The sequence below is a fragment of the Schistocerca piceifrons genome, unplaced genomic scaffold, assembly GCF_021461385.2.
Source record: "Schistocerca piceifrons isolate TAMUIC-IGC-003096 unplaced genomic scaffold, iqSchPice1.1 HiC_scaffold_695, whole genome shotgun sequence".
Classification (NCBI taxonomy): domain Eukaryota; kingdom Metazoa; phylum Arthropoda; class Insecta; order Orthoptera; family Acrididae; genus Schistocerca; species Schistocerca piceifrons.
The window spans coordinates 190,576-208,178 of NW_025728943.1; the positions used below are offsets into that span (position 1 = coordinate 190,576).

The 17,603-nt window shown below is 54.1% G+C and overlaps 26 non-coding genes across 26 annotated transcripts; all 26 read left to right on the forward strand.

Moving 5' to 3' along the window:
* The first annotated feature begins 415 nt into the window (after window positions 1-415).
* Trnae-cuc lies at window positions 416-487 on the forward strand. Its single transcript has one exon. It is a non-coding gene; the product is annotated as a tRNA-Glu (tRNA).
* A 375-nt stretch (window positions 488-862) lies between these two features.
* Window positions 863-934, forward strand: Trnah-gug. The gene has a single exon. It is a non-coding gene; the product is annotated as a tRNA-His (tRNA).
* Window positions 935-1,681: 747 nt separating this feature from the next.
* Trnal-uag lies at window positions 1,682-1,763 on the forward strand. Its single transcript has one exon. It is a non-coding gene; the product is annotated as a tRNA-Leu (tRNA).
* Window positions 1,764-2,209: 446 nt separating this feature from the next.
* On the forward strand, window positions 2,210-2,281 carry Trnae-cuc. Its single transcript has one exon. It is a non-coding gene; the product is annotated as a tRNA-Glu (tRNA).
* Window positions 2,282-2,655: 374 nt separating this feature from the next.
* Window positions 2,656-2,727, forward strand: Trnah-gug. The gene has a single exon. It is a non-coding gene; the product is annotated as a tRNA-His (tRNA).
* Window positions 2,728-3,474: 747 nt separating this feature from the next.
* Trnal-uag lies at window positions 3,475-3,556 on the forward strand. Its single transcript has one exon. It is a non-coding gene; the product is annotated as a tRNA-Leu (tRNA).
* A 446-nt stretch (window positions 3,557-4,002) lies between these two features.
* Window positions 4,003-4,074, forward strand: Trnae-cuc. Its single transcript has one exon. It is a non-coding gene; the product is annotated as a tRNA-Glu (tRNA).
* Window positions 4,075-4,448: 374 nt separating this feature from the next.
* Window positions 4,449-4,520, forward strand: Trnah-gug. The gene has a single exon. It is a non-coding gene; the product is annotated as a tRNA-His (tRNA).
* Window positions 4,521-5,267: 747 nt separating this feature from the next.
* Window positions 5,268-5,349, forward strand: Trnal-uag. Its single transcript has one exon. It is a non-coding gene; the product is annotated as a tRNA-Leu (tRNA).
* A 446-nt stretch (window positions 5,350-5,795) lies between these two features.
* Trnae-cuc lies at window positions 5,796-5,867 on the forward strand. Its single transcript has one exon. It is a non-coding gene; the product is annotated as a tRNA-Glu (tRNA).
* A 374-nt stretch (window positions 5,868-6,241) lies between these two features.
* On the forward strand, window positions 6,242-6,313 carry Trnah-gug. The gene has a single exon. It is a non-coding gene; the product is annotated as a tRNA-His (tRNA).
* Window positions 6,314-7,059: 746 nt separating this feature from the next.
* On the forward strand, window positions 7,060-7,141 carry Trnal-uag. The gene has a single exon. It is a non-coding gene; the product is annotated as a tRNA-Leu (tRNA).
* An 888-nt stretch (window positions 7,142-8,029) lies between these two features.
* On the forward strand, window positions 8,030-8,101 carry Trnah-gug. The gene has a single exon. It is a non-coding gene; the product is annotated as a tRNA-His (tRNA).
* A 1,273-nt stretch (window positions 8,102-9,374) lies between these two features.
* Window positions 9,375-9,445, forward strand: Trnae-cuc. The gene has a single exon. It is a non-coding gene; the product is annotated as a tRNA-Glu (tRNA).
* Window positions 9,446-9,819: 374 nt separating this feature from the next.
* Window positions 9,820-9,891, forward strand: Trnah-gug. Its single transcript has one exon. It is a non-coding gene; the product is annotated as a tRNA-His (tRNA).
* A 744-nt stretch (window positions 9,892-10,635) lies between these two features.
* On the forward strand, window positions 10,636-10,717 carry Trnal-uag. The gene has a single exon. It is a non-coding gene; the product is annotated as a tRNA-Leu (tRNA).
* Window positions 10,718-11,159: 442 nt separating this feature from the next.
* Window positions 11,160-11,231, forward strand: Trnae-cuc. The gene has a single exon. It is a non-coding gene; the product is annotated as a tRNA-Glu (tRNA).
* Window positions 11,232-11,603: 372 nt separating this feature from the next.
* Trnah-gug lies at window positions 11,604-11,675 on the forward strand. Its single transcript has one exon. It is a non-coding gene; the product is annotated as a tRNA-His (tRNA).
* A 746-nt stretch (window positions 11,676-12,421) lies between these two features.
* Trnal-uag lies at window positions 12,422-12,503 on the forward strand. Its single transcript has one exon. It is a non-coding gene; the product is annotated as a tRNA-Leu (tRNA).
* A 442-nt stretch (window positions 12,504-12,945) lies between these two features.
* Window positions 12,946-13,016, forward strand: Trnae-cuc. The gene has a single exon. It is a non-coding gene; the product is annotated as a tRNA-Glu (tRNA).
* Window positions 13,017-13,379: 363 nt separating this feature from the next.
* On the forward strand, window positions 13,380-13,451 carry Trnah-gug. Its single transcript has one exon. It is a non-coding gene; the product is annotated as a tRNA-His (tRNA).
* Window positions 13,452-14,196: 745 nt separating this feature from the next.
* Trnal-uag lies at window positions 14,197-14,277 on the forward strand. The gene has a single exon. It is a non-coding gene; the product is annotated as a tRNA-Leu (tRNA).
* Window positions 14,278-14,723: 446 nt separating this feature from the next.
* Window positions 14,724-14,794, forward strand: Trnae-cuc. The gene has a single exon. It is a non-coding gene; the product is annotated as a tRNA-Glu (tRNA).
* Window positions 14,795-15,157: 363 nt separating this feature from the next.
* Trnah-gug lies at window positions 15,158-15,229 on the forward strand. Its single transcript has one exon. It is a non-coding gene; the product is annotated as a tRNA-His (tRNA).
* Window positions 15,230-16,500: 1,271 nt separating this feature from the next.
* Trnae-cuc lies at window positions 16,501-16,572 on the forward strand. The gene has a single exon. It is a non-coding gene; the product is annotated as a tRNA-Glu (tRNA).
* Window positions 16,573-16,946: 374 nt separating this feature from the next.
* Trnah-gug lies at window positions 16,947-17,018 on the forward strand. The gene has a single exon. It is a non-coding gene; the product is annotated as a tRNA-His (tRNA).
* Window positions 17,019-17,603: the final 585 nt, after the last annotated feature.

The following is a 17,603-nucleotide window of genomic DNA, read 5'->3' on the forward strand; positions in this document are numbered from 1 at the left end:
GTGTGTTCTCGTGGGGTAGGACGCAGCTCTTGTGACGCGCGTGTTGTGTAGGTAGCGTGGCCGAGCGGTCTAAGGCGCTGGTTTCAGGCACCATTCTCTTCGGAGGCGTGGGTTCCAATCCCACTCCTGCCAAACGTGTAATGTTTCCTGTGTCGAAGGCAGGTGCACTCATTGCCCGCAAAGGAAACAGCACAACAAGGCGTGAGCGTCTGCTTGGTGAATTGCCGTAGAACAGTGCGTGGTGCAACGACAGGATTTGTAGGCACCTTTTGCTCTCATCATTGCTGGCGTCCGTCTCCCCGAAATGCGTCCGGGGCACGCCGTTCTATAACGCGAGAGAGCGGATTTTTTACAGTTGTCGTCAGTTAACCGTGGGTGGCTGCTGCGTTCGCTGGAAAGAGCACTGCCGTCGTTATCCGGTGTGGTCTAGTGGCTAGGATACCTGGCTCTCACCCAGGAGGCCCGGGTTCGATTCCCGGTACCGGAATCGCGCGTTTTTTGTTGCTCCTCTTATGCGACTTGTCTCGACTTTGCTCGACTGACGCTACGCTGACGCGTGCAGAAAGCTACGTTAAGTATGATTCACGGCAACACCTGACGGCGAGAGAGATGAAGCGTCTATCCACTTGTTATCCAGCCACATACCTGTAGTCAAGAGGCTTGGGGGACTGCAAGACATTGCCACGGAGGTGAATGCAGCTAACCACTGTAGTTAGTGTCCTGACAGCGCAGGCACGTTCATTTGCTCGTATACATGTGATGGAGACCGTGTCTCACACTGCTGTGGCGTACACCTTGGCCTAGGCTCTGCTGTGTATCGCCACTTGCATTACAGGCAGCTGCTTTCGCGGGCGCGTCCGTGGCCGTGATCGTCTAGTGGTTAGGACATTGCGTTGTGGCCGCAATAACCCAGGTTCGAATCCTGGTCACGGCAATTTTGAAAGTTTTGCCTTGCTGCCGTTGCAATGACGAGTACTCGAAATGACAGTACTCTCTTGATTTTTTCACTCGTGTTCCGCAGGCCGCAGTTTGCCCTACCACTTCATCCCCAACACGTAATGTCGCCTCCTAGAGCGCAGACGTCCGCTGCTCTCTGTAGTCGAAAAGGGCAGTTGTTTGAAGTGCGATGGATGAGCAGCCAGTCCCAGCAGAACCGGAAGCTGTGGCGTGCACTGTTTGTACAAATGCTAGGAACACTGGCGCACCAAGCAGCGCATGTAGCGTGGCCGAGCGCTTTAAGGCGCTGGTTTAAGGCACCAGACTCTCTGTAGGCGCGGTTTCGAATCCCGTAGCTGCCGGGGGCTTTGCTGTGATCGCGTTAAGCTGCCGCTTTTTCTTCAAGTGTAACCTCCTTGAGCTCACATATGTTTGATACATGGAGCATTCTAGCTCCGCCTGACAGTTACAGCTACGATACTTTAGTGGTTACGGAAAGCCCAGGTTCGAAACCTGGTCACGGCACGAAAACGTCTCTTGACGCTGTCTCCTTAACTGCGACAGCTACAGACAAGTGGCGTCGCTACCATACGGCGGGCACGGCTTTTTCTTGCTGTGGATGGCCTAAAGAGACGCTTCCAGTGGGAGAGCAGTGGAAATACATGGCACGGCGATTGCCAAGATACTTCCATTTCGAAGTGATCTTTGTAGTACAAACGAAACGTTTTGCGGCTGCTGCTCCAACGGTAACGTGGCCGAGCGGTCTAAGGCGCTGGTTTTAGGCACCAGTCTCTTCGGAGGCGTGGGTTCGAATCCCACCGTTGCCACTTTTTACGTCTCATTTTTGTGCCGTTGCGGTGTGTTCTCGTGGGGTAGGACGCAGCTCTTGTGACGCGCGTGTTGTGTAGGTAGCGTGGCCGAGCGGTCTAAGGCGCTGGTTTCAGGCACCATTCTCTTCGGAGGCGTGGGTTCCAATCCCACTCCTGCCAAACGTGTAATGTTTCCTGTGTCGAAGGCAGGTGCACTCATTGCCCGCAAAGGAAACAGCACAACAAGGCGTGAGCGTCCTGCTTGGTGAATTGCCGTAGAACAGTGCGTGGTGCAACGACAGGATTTGTAGGCACCTTTTGCTCTCATCATTGCTGGCGTCCGTCTCCCCGAAATGCGTCCGGGGCACGCCGTTCTATAACGCGAGAGAGCGGATTTTTTACAGTTGTCGTCAGTTAACCGTGGGTGGCTGCTGCGTTCGCTGGAAAGAGCACTGCCGTCGTTATCCGGTGTGGTCTAGTGGCTAGGATACCTGGCTCTCACCCAGGAGGCCCGGGTTCGATTCCCGGTACCGGAATCGCGCGTTTTTGTTGCTCCTCTTATGCGACTTGTCTCGACTTTGCTCGACTGACGCTACGCTGACGCGTGCAGAAAGCTACGTTAAGTATGATTCACGGCAACACCTGACGGCGAGAGAGATGAAGCGTCTATCCACTTGTTATCCAGCCACATACCTGTAGTCAAGAGGCTTGGGGGACTGCAAGACATTGCCACGGAGGTGAATGCAGCTAACCACTGTAGTTAGTGTCCTGACAGCGCAGGCACGTTCATTTGCTCGTATACATGTGATGGAGACCGTGTCTCACACTGCTGTGGCGTACACCTTGGCCTAGGCTCTGCTGTGTATCGCCACTTGCATTACAGGCAGCTGCTTTCGCGGGCGCGTCCGTGGCCGTGATCGTCTAGTGGTTAGGACATTGCGTTGTGGCCGCAATAACCCAGGTTCGAATCCTGGTCACGGCAATTTTGAAAGTTTTGCCTTGCTGCCGTTGCAATGACGAGTACTCGAAATGACAGTACTCTCTTGATTTTTTCACTCGTGTTCCGCAGGCCGCAGTTTGCCCTACCACTTCATCCCCAACACGTAATGTCGCCTCCTAGAGCGCAGACGTCCGCTGCTCTCTGTAGTCGAAAAGGGCAGTTGTTTGAAGTGCGATGGATGAGCAGCCAGTCCAGCAGAACCGGAAGCTGTGGCGTGCACTGTTTGTACAAATGCTAGGAACACTGGCGCACCAAGCAGCGCATGTAGCGTGGCCGAGCGCTTTAAGGCGCTGGTTTAAGGCACCAGACTCTCTGTAGGCGCGGTTTCGAATCCCGTAGCTGCCGGGGGCTTTGCTGTGATCGCGTTAAGCTGCCGCTTTTTCTTCAAGTGTAACCTCCTTGAGCTCACATATGTTTGATACATGGAGCATTCTAGCTCCGCCTGACAGTTACAGCTACGATACTTTAGTGGTTACGGAAAGCCCAGGTTCGAAACCTGGTCACCGGCACGAAAACGTCTCTTGACGCTGTCTCCTTAACTGCGACAGCTACAGACAAGTGGCGTCGCTACCATACGGCGGGCACGGCTTTTTCTTGCTGTGGATGGCCTAAAGAGACGCTTCCAGTGGGAGAGCAGTGGAAATACATGGCACGGCGATTGCCAAGATACTTCCATTTCGAAGTGATCTTTGTAGTACAAACGAAACGTTTTGCGGCTGCTGCTCCAACGGTAACGTGGCCGAGCGGTCTAAGGCGCTGGTTTTAGGCACCAGTCTCTTCGGAGGCGTGGGTTCGAATCCCACCGTTGCCACTTTTTACGTCTCATTTTTGTGCCGTTGCGGTGTGTTCTCGTGGGGTAGGACGCAGCTCTTGTGACGCGCGTGTTGTGTAGGTAGCGTGGCCGAGCGGTCTAAGGCGCTGGTTTCAGGCACCATTCTCTTCGGAGGCGTGGGTTCCAATCCCACTCCTGCCAAACGTGTAATGTTTCCTGTGTCGAAGGCAGGTGCACTCATTGCCCGCAAAGGAAACAGCACAACAAGGCGTGAGCGTCTGCTTGGTGAATTGCCGTAGAACAGTGCGTGGTGCAACGACAGGATTTGTAGGCACCTTTTTGCTCTCATCATTGCTGGCGTCCGTCTCCCCGAAATGCGTCCGGGGCACGCCGTTCTATAACGCGAGAGAGCGGATTTTTTACAGTTGTCGTCAGTTAACCGTGGGTGGCTGCTGCGTTCGCTGGAAAGAGCACTGCCGTCGTTATCCGGTGTGGTCTAGTGGCTAGGATACCTGGCTCTCACCCAGGAGGCCCGGGTTCGATTCCCGGTACCGGAATCGCGCGTTTTTGTTGCTCCTCTTATGCGACTTGTCTCGACTTTGCTCGACTGACGCTACGCTGACGCGTGCAGAAAGCTACGTTAAGTATGATTCACGGCAACACCTGACGGCGAGAGAGATGAAGCGTCTATCCACTTGTTATCCAGCCACATACCTGTAGTCAAGAGGCTTGGGGGACTGCAAGACATTGCCACGGAGGTGAATGCAGCTAACCACTGTAGTTAGTGTCCTGACAGCGCAGGCACGTTCATTTGCTCGTATACATGTGATGGAGACCGTGTCTCACACTGCTGTGGCGTACACCTTGGCCTAGGCTCTGCTGTGTATCGCCACTTGCATTACAGGCAGCTGCTTTCGCGGGCGCGTCCGTGGCCGTGATCGTCTAGTGGTTAGGACATTGCGTTGTGGCCGCAATAACCCAGGTTCGAATCCTGGTCACGGCAATTTTGAAAGTTTTGCCTTGCTGCCGTTGCAATGACGAGTACTCGAAATGACAGTACTCTCTTGATTTTTTCACTCGTGTTCCGCAGGCCGCAGTTTGCCCTACCACTTCATCCCCAACACGTAATGTCGCCTCCTAGAGCGCAGACGTCCGCTGCTCTCTGTAGTCGAAAAGGGCAGTTGTTTGAAGTGCGATGGATGAGCAGCCAGTCCCAGCAGAACCGGAAGCTGTGGCGTGCACTGTTTGTACAAATGCTAGGAACACTGGCGCACCAAGCAGCGCATGTAGCGTGGCCGAGCGCTTTAAGGCGCTGGTTTAAGGCACCAGACTCTCTGTAGGCGCGGTTTCGAATCCCGTAGCTGCCGGGGGCTTTGCTGTGATCGCGTTAAGCTGCCGCTTTTTCTTCAAGTGTAACCTCCTTGAGCTCACATATGTTTGATACATGGAGCATTCTAGCTCCGCCTGACAGTTACAGCTACGATACTTTAGTGGTTACGGAAAGCCCAGGTTCGAAACCTGGTCACGGCACGAAAACGTCTCTTGACGCTGTCTCCTTAACTGCGACAGCTACAGACAAGTGGCGTCGCTACCATACGGCGGGCACGGCTTTTTCTTGCTGTGGATGGCCTAAAGAGACGCTTCCAGTGGGAGAGCAGTGGAAATACATGGCACGGCGATTGCCAAGATACTTCCATTTCGAAGTGATCTTTGTAGTACAAACGAAACGTTTTGCGGCTGCTGCTCCAACGGTAACGTGGCCGAGCGGTCTAAGGCGCTGGTTTTAGGCACCAGTCTCTTCGGAGGCGTGGGTTCGAATCCCACCGTTGCCACTTTTTACGTCTCATTTTTGTGCCGTTGCGGTGTGTTCTCGTGGGGTAGGGACGCAGCTCTTGTGACGCGCGTGTTGTGTAGGTAGCGTGGCCGAGCGGTCTAAGGCGCTGGTTTCAGGCACCATTCTCTTCGGAGGCGTGGGTTCCAATCCCACTCCTGCCAAACGTGTAATGTTTCCTGTGTCGAAGGCAGGTGCACTCATTGCCCGCAAAGGAAACAGCACAACAAGGCGTGAGCGTCTGCTTGGTGAATTGCCGTAGAACAGTGCGTGGTGCAACGACAGGATTTGTAGGCACCTTTTGCTCTCATCATTGCTGGCGTCCGTCTCCCCGAAATGCGTCCGGGGCACGCCGTTCTATAACGCGAGAGAGCGGATTTTTTACAGTTGTCGTCAGTTAACCGTGGGTGGCTGCTGCGTTCGCTGGAAAGAGCACTGCCGTCGTTATCCGGTGTGGTCTAGTGGCTAGGATACCTGGCTCTCACCCAGGAGGCCCGGGTTCGATTCCCGGTACCGGAATCGCGCGTTTTTGTTGCTCCTCTTATGCGACTTGTCTCGACTTTGCTCGACTGACGCTACGCTGACGCGTGCAGAAAGCTACGTTAAGTATGATTCACGGCAACACCTGACGGCGAGAGAGATGAAGCGTCTATCCACTTGTTATCCAGCCACATACCTGTAGTCAAGAGGCTTGGGGGACTGCAAGACATTGCCACGGAGGTGAATGCAGCTAACCACTGTAGTTAGTGTCCTGACAGCGCAGGCACGTTCATTTGCTCGTATACATGTGATGGAGACCGTGTCTCACACTGCTGTGGCGTACACCTTGGCCTAGGCTCTGCTGTGTATCGCCACTTGCATTACAGGCAGCTGCTTTCGCGGGCGCGTCCGTGGCCGTGATCGTCTAGTGGTTAGGACATTGCGTTGTGGCCGCAATAACCCAGGTTCGAATCCTGGTCACGGCAATTTTGAAAGTTTTGCCTTGCTGCCGTTGCAATGACGAGTACTCGAAATGACAGTACTCTCTTGATTTTTTCACTCGTGTTCCGCAGGCCGCAGTTTGCCCTACCACTTCATCCCCAACACGTAATGTCGCCTCCTAGAGCGCAGACGTCCGCTGCTCTCTGTAGTCGAAAAGGGCAGTTGTTTGAAGTGCGATGGATGAGCAGCCAGTCCCAGCAGAACCGGAAGCTGTGGCGTGCACTGTTTGTACAAATGCTAGGAACACTGGCGCACCAAGCAGCGCATGTAGCGTGGCCGAGCGCTTTAAGGCGCTGGTTTAAGGCACCAGACTCTCTGTAGGCGCGGTTTCGAATCCCGTAGCTGCCGGGGGCTTTGCTGTGATCGCGTTAAGCTGCGCTTTTTCTTCAAGTGTAACCTCCTTGAGCTCACATATGTTTGATACATGGAGCATTCTAGCTCCGCCTGACAGTTACAGCTACGATACTTTAGTGGTTACGGAAAGCCCAGGTTCGAAACCTGGTCACGGCACGAAAACGTCTCTTGACGCTGTCTCCTTAACTGCGACAGCTACAGACAAGTGGCGTCGCTACCATACGGCGGGCACGGCTTTTTCTTGCTGTGGATGGCCTAAAGAGACGCTTCCAGTGGGAGAGCAGTGGAAATACATGGCACGGCGATTGCCAAGATACTTCCATTTCGAAGTGATCTTTGTAGTACAAACGAAACGTTTTGCGGCTGCTGCTCCAACGGTAACGTGGCCGAGCGGTCTAAGGCGCTGGTTTTAGGCACCAGTCTCTTCGGAGGCGTGGGTTCGAATCCCACCGTTGCCACTTTTTACGTCTCATTTTTGTGCCGTTGCGGTGTGTTCTCGTGGGGTAGGACGCAGCTCTTGTGACGCGCGTGTTGTGTAGGTAGCGTGGCCGAGCGGTCTAAGGCGCTGGTTTCAGGCACCATTCTCTTCGGAGGCGTGGGTTCCAATCCCACTCCTGCCAAACGTGTAATGTTTCCTGTGTCGAAGGCAGGTGCACTCATTGCCCGCAAAGGAAACAGCACAACAAGGCGTGAGCGTCTGCTTGGTGAATTGCCGTAGAACAGTGCGTGGTGCAACGACAGGATTTGTAGGCACCTTTTGCTCTCATCATTGCTGGCGTCCGTCTCCCCGAAATGCGTCCGGGGCACGCCGTTCTATAACGCGAGAGAGCGGATTTTTTACAGTTGTCGTCAGTTAACCGTGGGTGGCTGCTGCGTTCGCTGGAAAGAGCACTGCCGTCGTTATCCGGTGTGGTCTAGTGCTAGGATACCTGGCTCTCACACAGGAGGCCCGGGTTCGATTCCCGGTACCGAATCGCGCGTTTTTGTTGCTCCTCTTATGCGACTTGTCTCGACTTTGCTCGACTGACGCTACGCTGACGCGTGCAGAAAGCTACGTTAAGTATGATTCACGGCAACACCTGACGGCGAGAGAGATGAAGCGTCTATCCACTTGTTATCCAGCCACATACTGTAGTCAAGAGGCTTGGGGGACTGCAAGACATTGCCACGGAGGTGAATGCAGCTAACCACTGTAGTTAGTGTCCTGACAGCGCAGGCACGTTCATTTGCTCGTATACATGTGATGGAGACCGTGTCTCACACTGCTGTGGCGTACACCTTGGCCTAGGCTCTGCTGTGTATCGCCACTTGCATTACAGGCAGCTGCTTTCGCGGGCGCGTCCGTGGCCGTGATCGTCTAGTGGTTAGGACATTGCGTTGTGGCCGCAATAACCCAGGTTCGAATCCTGGTCACGGCAATTTTGAAAGTTTTGCCTTGCTGCCGTTGCAATGACGAGTACTCGAAATGACAGTACTCTCTTGATTTTTTCACTCGTGTTCCGCAGGCCGCAGTTTGCCCTACCACTTCATCCCCAACACGTAATGTCGCCTCCTAGAGCGCAGACGTCCGCTGCTCTCTGTAGTCGAAAAGGGCAGTTGTTTGAAGTGCGATGGATGAGCAGCCAGTCCCAGCAGAACCGGAAGCTGTGGCGTGCACTGTTTGTACAAATGCTAGGAACACTGGCGCACCAAGCAGCGCATGTAGCGTGGCCGAGCGCTTTAAGGCGCTGGTTTAAGGCACCAGACTCTCTGTAGGCGCGGTTTCGAATCCCGTAGCTGCCGGGGGGCTTTGCTGTGATCGCGTTAAGCTGCCGCTTTTTCTTCAAGTGTAACCTCCTTGAGCTCACATATGTTTGATACATGGAGCATTCTAGCTCCGCCTGACAGTTACAGCTACGATACTTTAGTGGTTACGGAAAGCCAGGTTCGAAACCTGGTCACGGCACGAAAACGTCTCTTGACGCTGTCTCCTTAACTGCGACAGCTACAGACAAGTGGCGTCGCTACCATACGGCGGGCACGGCTTTTTCTTGCTGTGGATGGCCTAAAGAGACGCTTCCAGTGGGAGAGCAGTGGAAATACATGGCACGCGATTGCCAAGATACTTCCCATTTCGAAGTGATCTTTGTAGTACAAACGAAACGTTTTGCGGCTGCTGCTCCAACGGTAACGTGGCCGAGCGGTCTAAGGCGCTGTTTTAGGCACCAGTCTCTTCGGAGGCGTGGGTTCGAATCCCACCGTTGCCACTTTTTACGTCTCATTTTTGTGCCGTTGCGGTGTGTTCTCGTGGGGTAGGACGCAGCTCTTGTGACGCGCGTGTTGTGTAGGTAGCGTGGCCGAGCGGTCTAAGGCGCTGGTTTCAGGCACCATTCTCTTCGGAGGCGTGGGTTCCAATCCCACTCCTGCCAAACGTGTAATGTTTCCTGTGTCGAAGGCAGGTGCACTCATTGCCCGCAAAGGAAACAGCACAACAAGGCGTGAGCGTCTGCTTGGTGAATTGCCGTAGAACAGTGCGTGGTGCAACGACAGGATTTGTAGGCACCTTTTGCTCTCATCATTGCTGGCGTCCGTCTCCCCGAAATGCGTCCGGGGCACGCCGTTCTATAACGCGAGAGAGCGGATTTTTTACAGTTGTCGTCAGTTAACCGTGGGTGGCTGCTGCGTTCGCTGGAAAGAGCACTGCCGTCGTTATCCGGTGTGGTCTAGTGGCTAGGATACCTGGCTCTCACCCAGAGGCCCGGGTTCGATTCCCGGTACCGGAATCGCGCGTTTTGTTGCTCCTCTTATGCGACTTGTCTCGACTTTGCTCGACTGACGCTACGCTGACGCGTGCAGAAAGCTACGTTAAGTATGATTCACGGCAACACCTGACGGCGAGAGAGATGAAGCGTCTATCCACTTGTTATCCAGCCACATACCTGTAGTCAAGAGGCTTGGGGGGACTGCAAGACATTGCCACGGAGGTGAATGCAGCTAACCACTGTAGTTAGTGTCCTGACAGCGCAGGCACGTTCATTTGCTCGTATACATGTGATGGAGACCGTGTCTCACACTGCTGTGGCGTACACCTTGGCCTAGGCTCTGCTGTGTATCGCCACTTGCATTACAGGCAGCTGCTTTCGCGGGCGCGTCCGTGGCCGTGATCGTCTAGTGGTTAGGACATTGCGTTGTGGCCGCAATAACCCAGGTTCGAATCCTGGTCACGGCAATTTTGAAAGTTTTGCCTTGCTGCCGTTGCAATGACGAGTACTCGAAATGACAGTACTCTCTTGATTTTTTCACTCGTGTTCCGCAGGCCGCAGTTTGCCCTACCACTTCATCCCCAACACGTAATGTCGCCTCCTAGAGCGCAGACGTCCGCTGCTCTCTGTAGTCGAAAAGGGCAGTTGTTTGAAGTGCGATGGATGAGCAGCCAGTCCCAGCAGAACCGGAAGCTGTGGCGTGCACTGTTTGTACAAATGCTAGGAACACTGGCGCACCAAGCAGCGCATGTAGCGTGGCCGAGCGCTTTAAGGCGCTGGTTTAAGGCACCAGACTCTCTGTAGGCGCGGTTTCGAATCCCGTAGCTGCCGGGGGCTTTGCTGTGATCGCGTTAAGCTGCCGCTTTTTCTTCAAGTGTAACCTCCTTGAGCTCACATATGTTTGATACATGGAGCATTCTAGCTCCGCCTGACAGTTACAGCTACGATACTTTAGTGGTTACGGAAAGCCAGGTTCGAAACCTGGTCACGGCACGAAAACGTCTCTTGACGCTGTCTCCTTAACTGCGACAGCTACAGACAAGTGCGTCGCTACCATACGGCGGGCACGGCTTTTTCTTGCTGTGGATGGCCTAAAGAGACGCTTCCAGTGGAGAGCAGTGGAAATACATGGCACGGCGATTGCCAAGATACTTCCATTTCGAAGTGATCTTTGTAGTACAAACGAAACGTTTTGCGGCTGCTGCTCCAACGGTAACGTGGCCGAGCGGTCTAAGGCGCTGGTTTTAGGCACCAGTCTCTTCGGAGGCGTGGGTTCGAATCCCACCGTTGCCACTTTTTAACGTCTCATTTTTGTGCGTTGCGGTGTGTTCTCGTGGGGTAGACGCAGCTCTTGTGACGCGCGTGTTGTGTAGGTAGCGTGGCCGAGCGGTCTAGGCGCTGGTTTCAGGCACCATTCTCTTCGGAGGCGTGGTTCCAATCCCACTCCTGCCAAACGTGTAATGTTTCCTGTGTCGAAGGCAGGTGCACTCATTGCCCGCAAAGGAAACAGCACAACAAGGCGTGAGCGTCTGCTTGGTGAATTGCCGTAGAACAGTGCGTGGTGCAACGACAGGATTTGTAGGCACCTTTTGCTCTCATCATTGCTGGCGTCCGTCTCCCCGAAATGCGTCCGGGGCACGCCGTTCTATAACGCGAGAGAGCGGATTTTTTACAGTTGTCGTCAGTTAACCGTGGGTGGCTGCTGCGTTCGCTGGAAAGAGCACTGCCGTCGTTATCCGGTGTGGTCTAGTGGCTAGGATACCTGGCTCTCACCCAGGAGGCCCGGGTTCGATTCCCGGTACCGGAATCGCGCGTTTTTGTTGCTCCTCTTATGCGACTTGTCTCGACTTTGCTCGACTGACGCTACGCTGACGCGTGCAGAAAGCTACGTTAAGTATGATTCACGGCAACACCTGACGGCGAGAGAGATGAAGCGTCTATCCACTTGTTATCCAGCCACATACCTGTAGTCAAGAGGCTTGGGGGACTGCAAGACATTGCCACGGAGGTGATGCAGCTAACCACTGTAGTTAGTGTCCTGACAGCGCAGGCACGTTCATTTGCTCGTATACATGTGATGGAGACCGTGTCTCACACTGCTGTGGCGTACACCTTGGCCTAGGCTCTGCTGTGTATCGCCACTTGCATTACAGGCAGCTGCTTTCGCGGCGCGTCCGTGGCCGTGATCGTCTAGTGGTTAGGACATTGCGTTGTGGCCGCAATAACCCAGGTTCGAATCCTGGTCACGGCAATTTTGAAAGTTTTGCCTTGCTGCCGTTGCAAGACGAGTACTCGAAATGGACAGTACTCTCTTGATTTTTCACTCGTGTTCCGCAGGCCGCAGTTTGCCCTACCACTTCATCCCCAACACGTAATGTCGCCTCCTAGAGCGCAGACGTCCGCTGCTCTCTGTAGTCGAAAAGGGCAGTTGTTTGAAGTGCGATGGATGAGCAGCCAGTCCCAGCAGAACCGGAAGCTGTGGCGTGCACTGTTTGTACAAATGCTAGGAACACTGGCGCACCAAGCAGCGCATGTAGCGTGGCCGAGCGCTTTAAGGCGCTGGTTTAAGGCACCAGACTCTCTGTAGGCGCGGTTTCGAATCCCGTAGCTGCCGGGGGCTTTGCTGTGATCGCGTTAAGCTGCCGCTTTTTCTTCAAGTGTAACCTCCTTGAGCTCACATATGTTTGATACATGGAGCATTCTAGCTCCGCCTGACAGTTACAGCTACGATACTTTAGTGGTTACGGAAAGCCCAGGTTCGAAACCTGGTCACGGCACGAAAACGTCTCTTGACGCTGTCTCCTTAACTGCGACAGCTACAGACAAGTGGCGTCGCTACCATACGGCGGGCACGGCTTTTTCTTGCTGTGGATGGCCTAAAGAGACGCTTCCAGTGGGAGAGCAGTGGAAATACATGGCACGGCGATTGCCAAGATACTTCCATTTCGAAGTGATCTTTGTAGTACAAACGAAACGTTTTGCGGCTGCTGCTCCAACGGTAACGTGGCCGAGCGGTCTAAGGCGCTGGTTTTAGGCACCAGTCTCTTCGGAGGCGTGGGTTCGAATCCCACCGTTGCCACTTTTTACGTCTCATTTTTGTGCCGTTGCGGTGTGTTCTCGTGGGGTAGGACGCAGCTCTTGTGACGCGCGTGTTGTGTAGGTAGCGTGCCGAGCGGTCTAAGGCGCTGGTTCAGGCACCATTCTCTTCGGAGGCGTGGGTTCCAATCCCACTCCTGCCAAACGTGTAATGTTTCCTGTGTCGAAGGCAGGTGCACTCATTGCCCGCAAAGGAAACAGCACAACAAGGCGTGAGCGTCTGCTTGGTGAATTGCCGTAGAACAGTGCGTGGTGCAACGACAGGATTTGTAGGCACCTTTTGCTCTCATCATTGCTGGCGTCCGTCTCCCCGAAATGCGTCCGGGCACGCCGTTCTATAACGCGAGAGAGCGGATTTTTTACAGTTGTCGTCAGTTAACCGTGGGTGGCTGCTGCGTTCGCTGGAAAGAGCACTGCCGTCGTTATCCGGTGTGGTCTAGTGGCTAGGATACCTGGCTCTCACCCAGGAGGCCCGGGTTCGATTCCCGTACCGGAATCGCGCGTTTTTGTTGCTCCTCTTATGCGACTTGTCTCGACTTTGCTCGACTGATGCGTGCAGAAAGCTACGTTAAGTATGATTCACGGCAACACCTGACGGCGAGAGAGATGAAGCGTCTATCCACTTGTTATCCAGCCACATACCTGTAGTCAAGAGGCTTGGGGGACTGCAAGACATTGCCACGGAGGTGAATGCAGCTAACCACTGTAGTTAGTGTCCTGACAGCGCAGGCACGTTCATTTGCTCGTATACATGTGATGGAGACCGTGTCTCACACTGCTGTGGCGTACACCTTGGCCTAGGCTCTGCTGTGTATCGCCACTTGCATTACAGGCAGCTGCTTTCGCGGGCGCGTCCGTGGCCGTGATCGTCTAGTGGTTAGGACATTGCGTTGTGGCCGCAATAACCCAGGTTCGAATCCTGGTCACGGCAATTTTGAAAGTTTTGCCTTGCTGCCGTTGCAATGACGAGTACTCGAAATGACAGTACTCTCTTGATTTTTCACTCGTGTTCCGCAGGCCGCAGTTTGCCCTACCACTTCATCCCCAACACGTAATGTCGCCTCCTAGAGCGCAGACGTCCGCTGCTCTCTGTAGTCAGAAAAGGGCAGTTGTTTGAAGTGCGATGGATGAGCAGCCAGTCCAGCAGAACCGGAAGCTGTGGCGTGCACTGTTTGTACAAATGCTAGGAACACTGGCGCACCAAGCAGCGCATGTAGCGTGGCCGAGCGCTTTAAGGCGCTGGTTTAAGGCACCAGACTCTCTGTAGGCGCGGTTTCGAATCCGTAGCTGCCGGGGGCTTTGCTGTGATCGCGTTAAGCTGCCGCTTTTTCTTCAAGTGTAACCTCCTTGAGCTCACATATGTTTGATACATGGAGCATTCTAGCTCCGCCTGACAGTTACAGCTACGATACTTTAGTGGTTACGGAAAGCCCAGGTTCGAAACCTGGTCACGGCACGAAAACGTCTCTTGACGCTGTCTCCTTAACTGCGACAGCTACAGACAAGTGGCGTCGCTACCATACGGCGGGCACGGCTTTTTCTTGCTGTGGATGGCCTAAAGAGACGCTTCCAGTGGGAGAGCAGTGGAAATACATGGCACGGCGATTGCCAAGATACTTCCATTTCGAAGTGATCTTTGTAGTACAAACGAAACGTTTTGCGGCTGCTGCTCCAACGGTACGTGGCCGAGCGGTCTAAGGCGCTGGTTTTAGGCACCAGTCTCTTCGGAGGCGTGGGTTCGAATCCCACCGTTGCCACTTTTTACGTCTCATTTTTGTGCCGTTGCGGTGTGTTCTCGTGGGGTAGGACGCAGCTCTTGTGACGCGCGTGTTGTGTAGGTAGCGTGGCCGAGCGGTCTAAGGCGCTGGTTTCAGGCACCATTCTCTTCGGAGGCGTGGGTTCCAATCCCACTCCTGCCAAACGTGTAATGTTTCCTGTGTCGAAGGCAGGTGCACTCATTGCCCGCAAAGGAAACAGCACAACAAGGCGTGAGCGTCTGCTTGGTGAATTGCCGTAGAACAGTGCGTGGTGCAACGACAGGATTTGTAGGCACCTTTTGCTCTCATCATTGCTGGCGTCCGTCTCCCCGAAATGCGTCCGGGGCACGCCGTTCTATAACGCGAGAGAGCGGATTTTTTACAGTTGTCGTCAGTTAACCGTGGGTGGCTGCTGCGTTCGCTGGAAAGAGCACTGCCGTCCGTTATCCGGTGTGGTCTAGTGGCTAGGATACCTGGCTCTCACCCAGGAGGCCCGGGTTCGATTCCGGTACCGGAATCGCGCGTTTTTGTTGCTCCTCTTATGCGACTTGTCTCGACTTTGCTCGACTGATGCGTGCAGAAAGCTACGTTAAGTATGATTCACGGCAACACCTGACGGCGAGAGAGATGAAGCGTCTATCCACTTGTTATCCAGCCACATACCTGTAGTCAAGAGGCTTGGGGGACTGCAAGACATTGCCACGGAGGTGAATGCAGCTAACCACTGTAGTTAGTGTCCTGACAGCGCAGGCACGTTCATTTGCTCGTATACATGTGATGGAGACCGTGTCTCACACTGCTGTGGCGTACACCTTGGCCTAGGCTCTGCTGTGTATCGCCACTTGCATTACAGGCAGCTGCTTTCGCGGGCGCGTCCGTGGCCGTGATCGTCTAGTGGTTAGGACATTGCGTTGTGGCCGCAATAACCCAGGTTCGAATCCTGGTCACGGCAATTTTGAAAGTTTTGCCTTGCTGCCGTTGCAATGACGAGTACTCGAAATGACAGTACTCTCTTGATTTTTTCACTCGTGTTCCGCAGGCCGCAGTTTGCCCTACCACTTCATCCCCAACACGTAATGTCGCCTCCTAGAGCGCAGACGTCCGCTGCTCTCTGTAGTCGAAAAGGGCAGTTGTTTGAAGTGCGATGGATGAGCAGCCAGTCCCAGCAGAACCGGAAGCTGTGGCGTGCACTGTTTGTACAAATGCTAGGAACACTGGCGCACCAAGCAGCGCATGTAGCGTGGCCGAGCGCTTTAAGGCGCTGGTTTAAGGCACCAGACTCTCTGTAGGCGCGGTTTCGAATCCCGTAGCTGCCGGGGGCTTTGCTGTGATCGCGTTAAGCTGCCGCTTTTTCTTCAAGTGTAACCTCCTTGAGCTCACATATGTTTGATACATGGAGCATTCTAGCTCCGCCTGACAGTTACAGCTACGATACTTTAGTGGTTACGGAAAGCCAGGTTCGAAACCTGGTCACGGCACGAAAACGTCTCTTGACGCTGTCTCCTTAACTGCGACAGCTACAGACAAGTGGCGTCGCTACCATACGGCGGGCACGGCTTTTTCTTGCTGTGGATGGCCTAAAGAGACGCTTCCAGTGGGAGAGCAGTGGAAATACATGGCACGGCGATTGCCAAGATACTTCCATTTCGAAGTGATCTTTGTAGTACAAACGAAACGTTTGCGGCTGCTGCTCCAACGGTAACGTGCCGAGCGTGTCTAAGGCGCTGGTTTTAGGCACCAGTCTCTTCGGAGGCGTGGGTTCGAATCCCACCGTTGCCACTTTTTACGTCTCATTTTTGTGCCGTTGCGGTGTGTTCTCGTGGGGTAGGACGCAGCTCTTGTGACGCGCGTGTTGTGTAGGTAGCGTGGCCGAGCGGTCTAAGGCGCTGGTTTCAGGCACCATTCTCTTCGGAGGCGTGGGTTCCAATCCCACTCCTGCCAAACGTGTAATGTTTCCTGTGTCGAAGGCAGGTGCACTCATTGCCCGCAAAGGAAACAGCACAACAAGGCGTGAGCGTCTGCTTGGTGATTGCCGTAGAACAGTGCGTGGTGCAACGACAGGATTTGTAGGCACCTTTTGCTCTCATCATTGCTGGCGTCCGTCTCCCCGAAATGCGTCCGGGGCACGCCGTTCTATAACGCGAGAGAGCGGATTTTTTACAGTTGTCGTCAGTTAACCGTGGGTGGCTGCTGCGTTCGCTGGAAAGAGCACTGCCGTCGTTATCCGGTGTGGTCTAGTGGCTAGGATACCTGGCTCTCACCCAGGAGGCCCGGGTTCGATTCCCGGTACCGGAATCGCGCGTTTTTGTTGCTCCTCTTATGCGACTTGTCTCGACTTTGCTCGACTGACGCTACGCTGACGCGTGCAGAAAGCTACGTTAAGTATGATTCACGCAACACCTGACGGCGAGAGAGATGAAGCGTCTATCCACTTGTTATCCAGCCACATACCTGTAGTCAAGAGGCTTGGGGGACTGCAAGACATTGCCACGGAGGTGAATGCAGCTAACCACTGTAGTTAGTGTCCTGACAGCGCAGGCACGTTCATTTGCTCGTATACATGTGATGGAGACCGTGTCTCACACTGCTGTGGCGTACACCTTGGCCTAGGCTCTGCTGTGTATCGCCACTTGCATTACAGGCAGCTGCTTTCGCGGGCGCGTTCCGTGGCCGTGATCGTCTAGTGGTTAGGACATTGCGTTGTGGCCGCAATAACCCAGGTTCGAATCCTGGTCACGGCAATTTTGAAAGTTTTGCCTTGCTGCCGTTGCAATGACGAGTACTCGAAATGACAGTACTCTCTTGATTTTTTCACTCGTGTTCCGCAGGCCGCAGTTTGCCCTACCACTTCATCCCCAACACGTAATGTCGCCTCCTAGAGCGCAGACGTCCGCTGCTCTCTGTAGTCGAAAAGGCAGTTGTTTGAAGTGCGATGGATGAGCAGCCAGTCCCAGCAGAACCGGAAGCTGTGGCGTGCACTGTTTGTACAAATGCTAGGAACACTGGCGCACCAAGCAGCGCATGTAGCGTGGCCGAGCGCTTTAAGGCGCTGGTTTAAGGCACCAGACTCTCTGTAGGCGCGGTTTCGAATCCCGTAGCTGCCGGGGGCTTTGCTGTGATCGCGTTAAGCTGCCGCTTTTTCTTCAAGTGTAACCTCCTTGAGCTCACATATGTTTGATACATGGAGCATTCTAGCTCCGCCTGACCAGTTACAGCTACGATACTTTAGTGGTTACGGAAAGCCCAGGTTCGAAACCTGGTCACGGCACGAAAACGTCTCTTGACGCTGTCTCCTTAACTGCGACAGCTACAGACAAGTGGCGTCG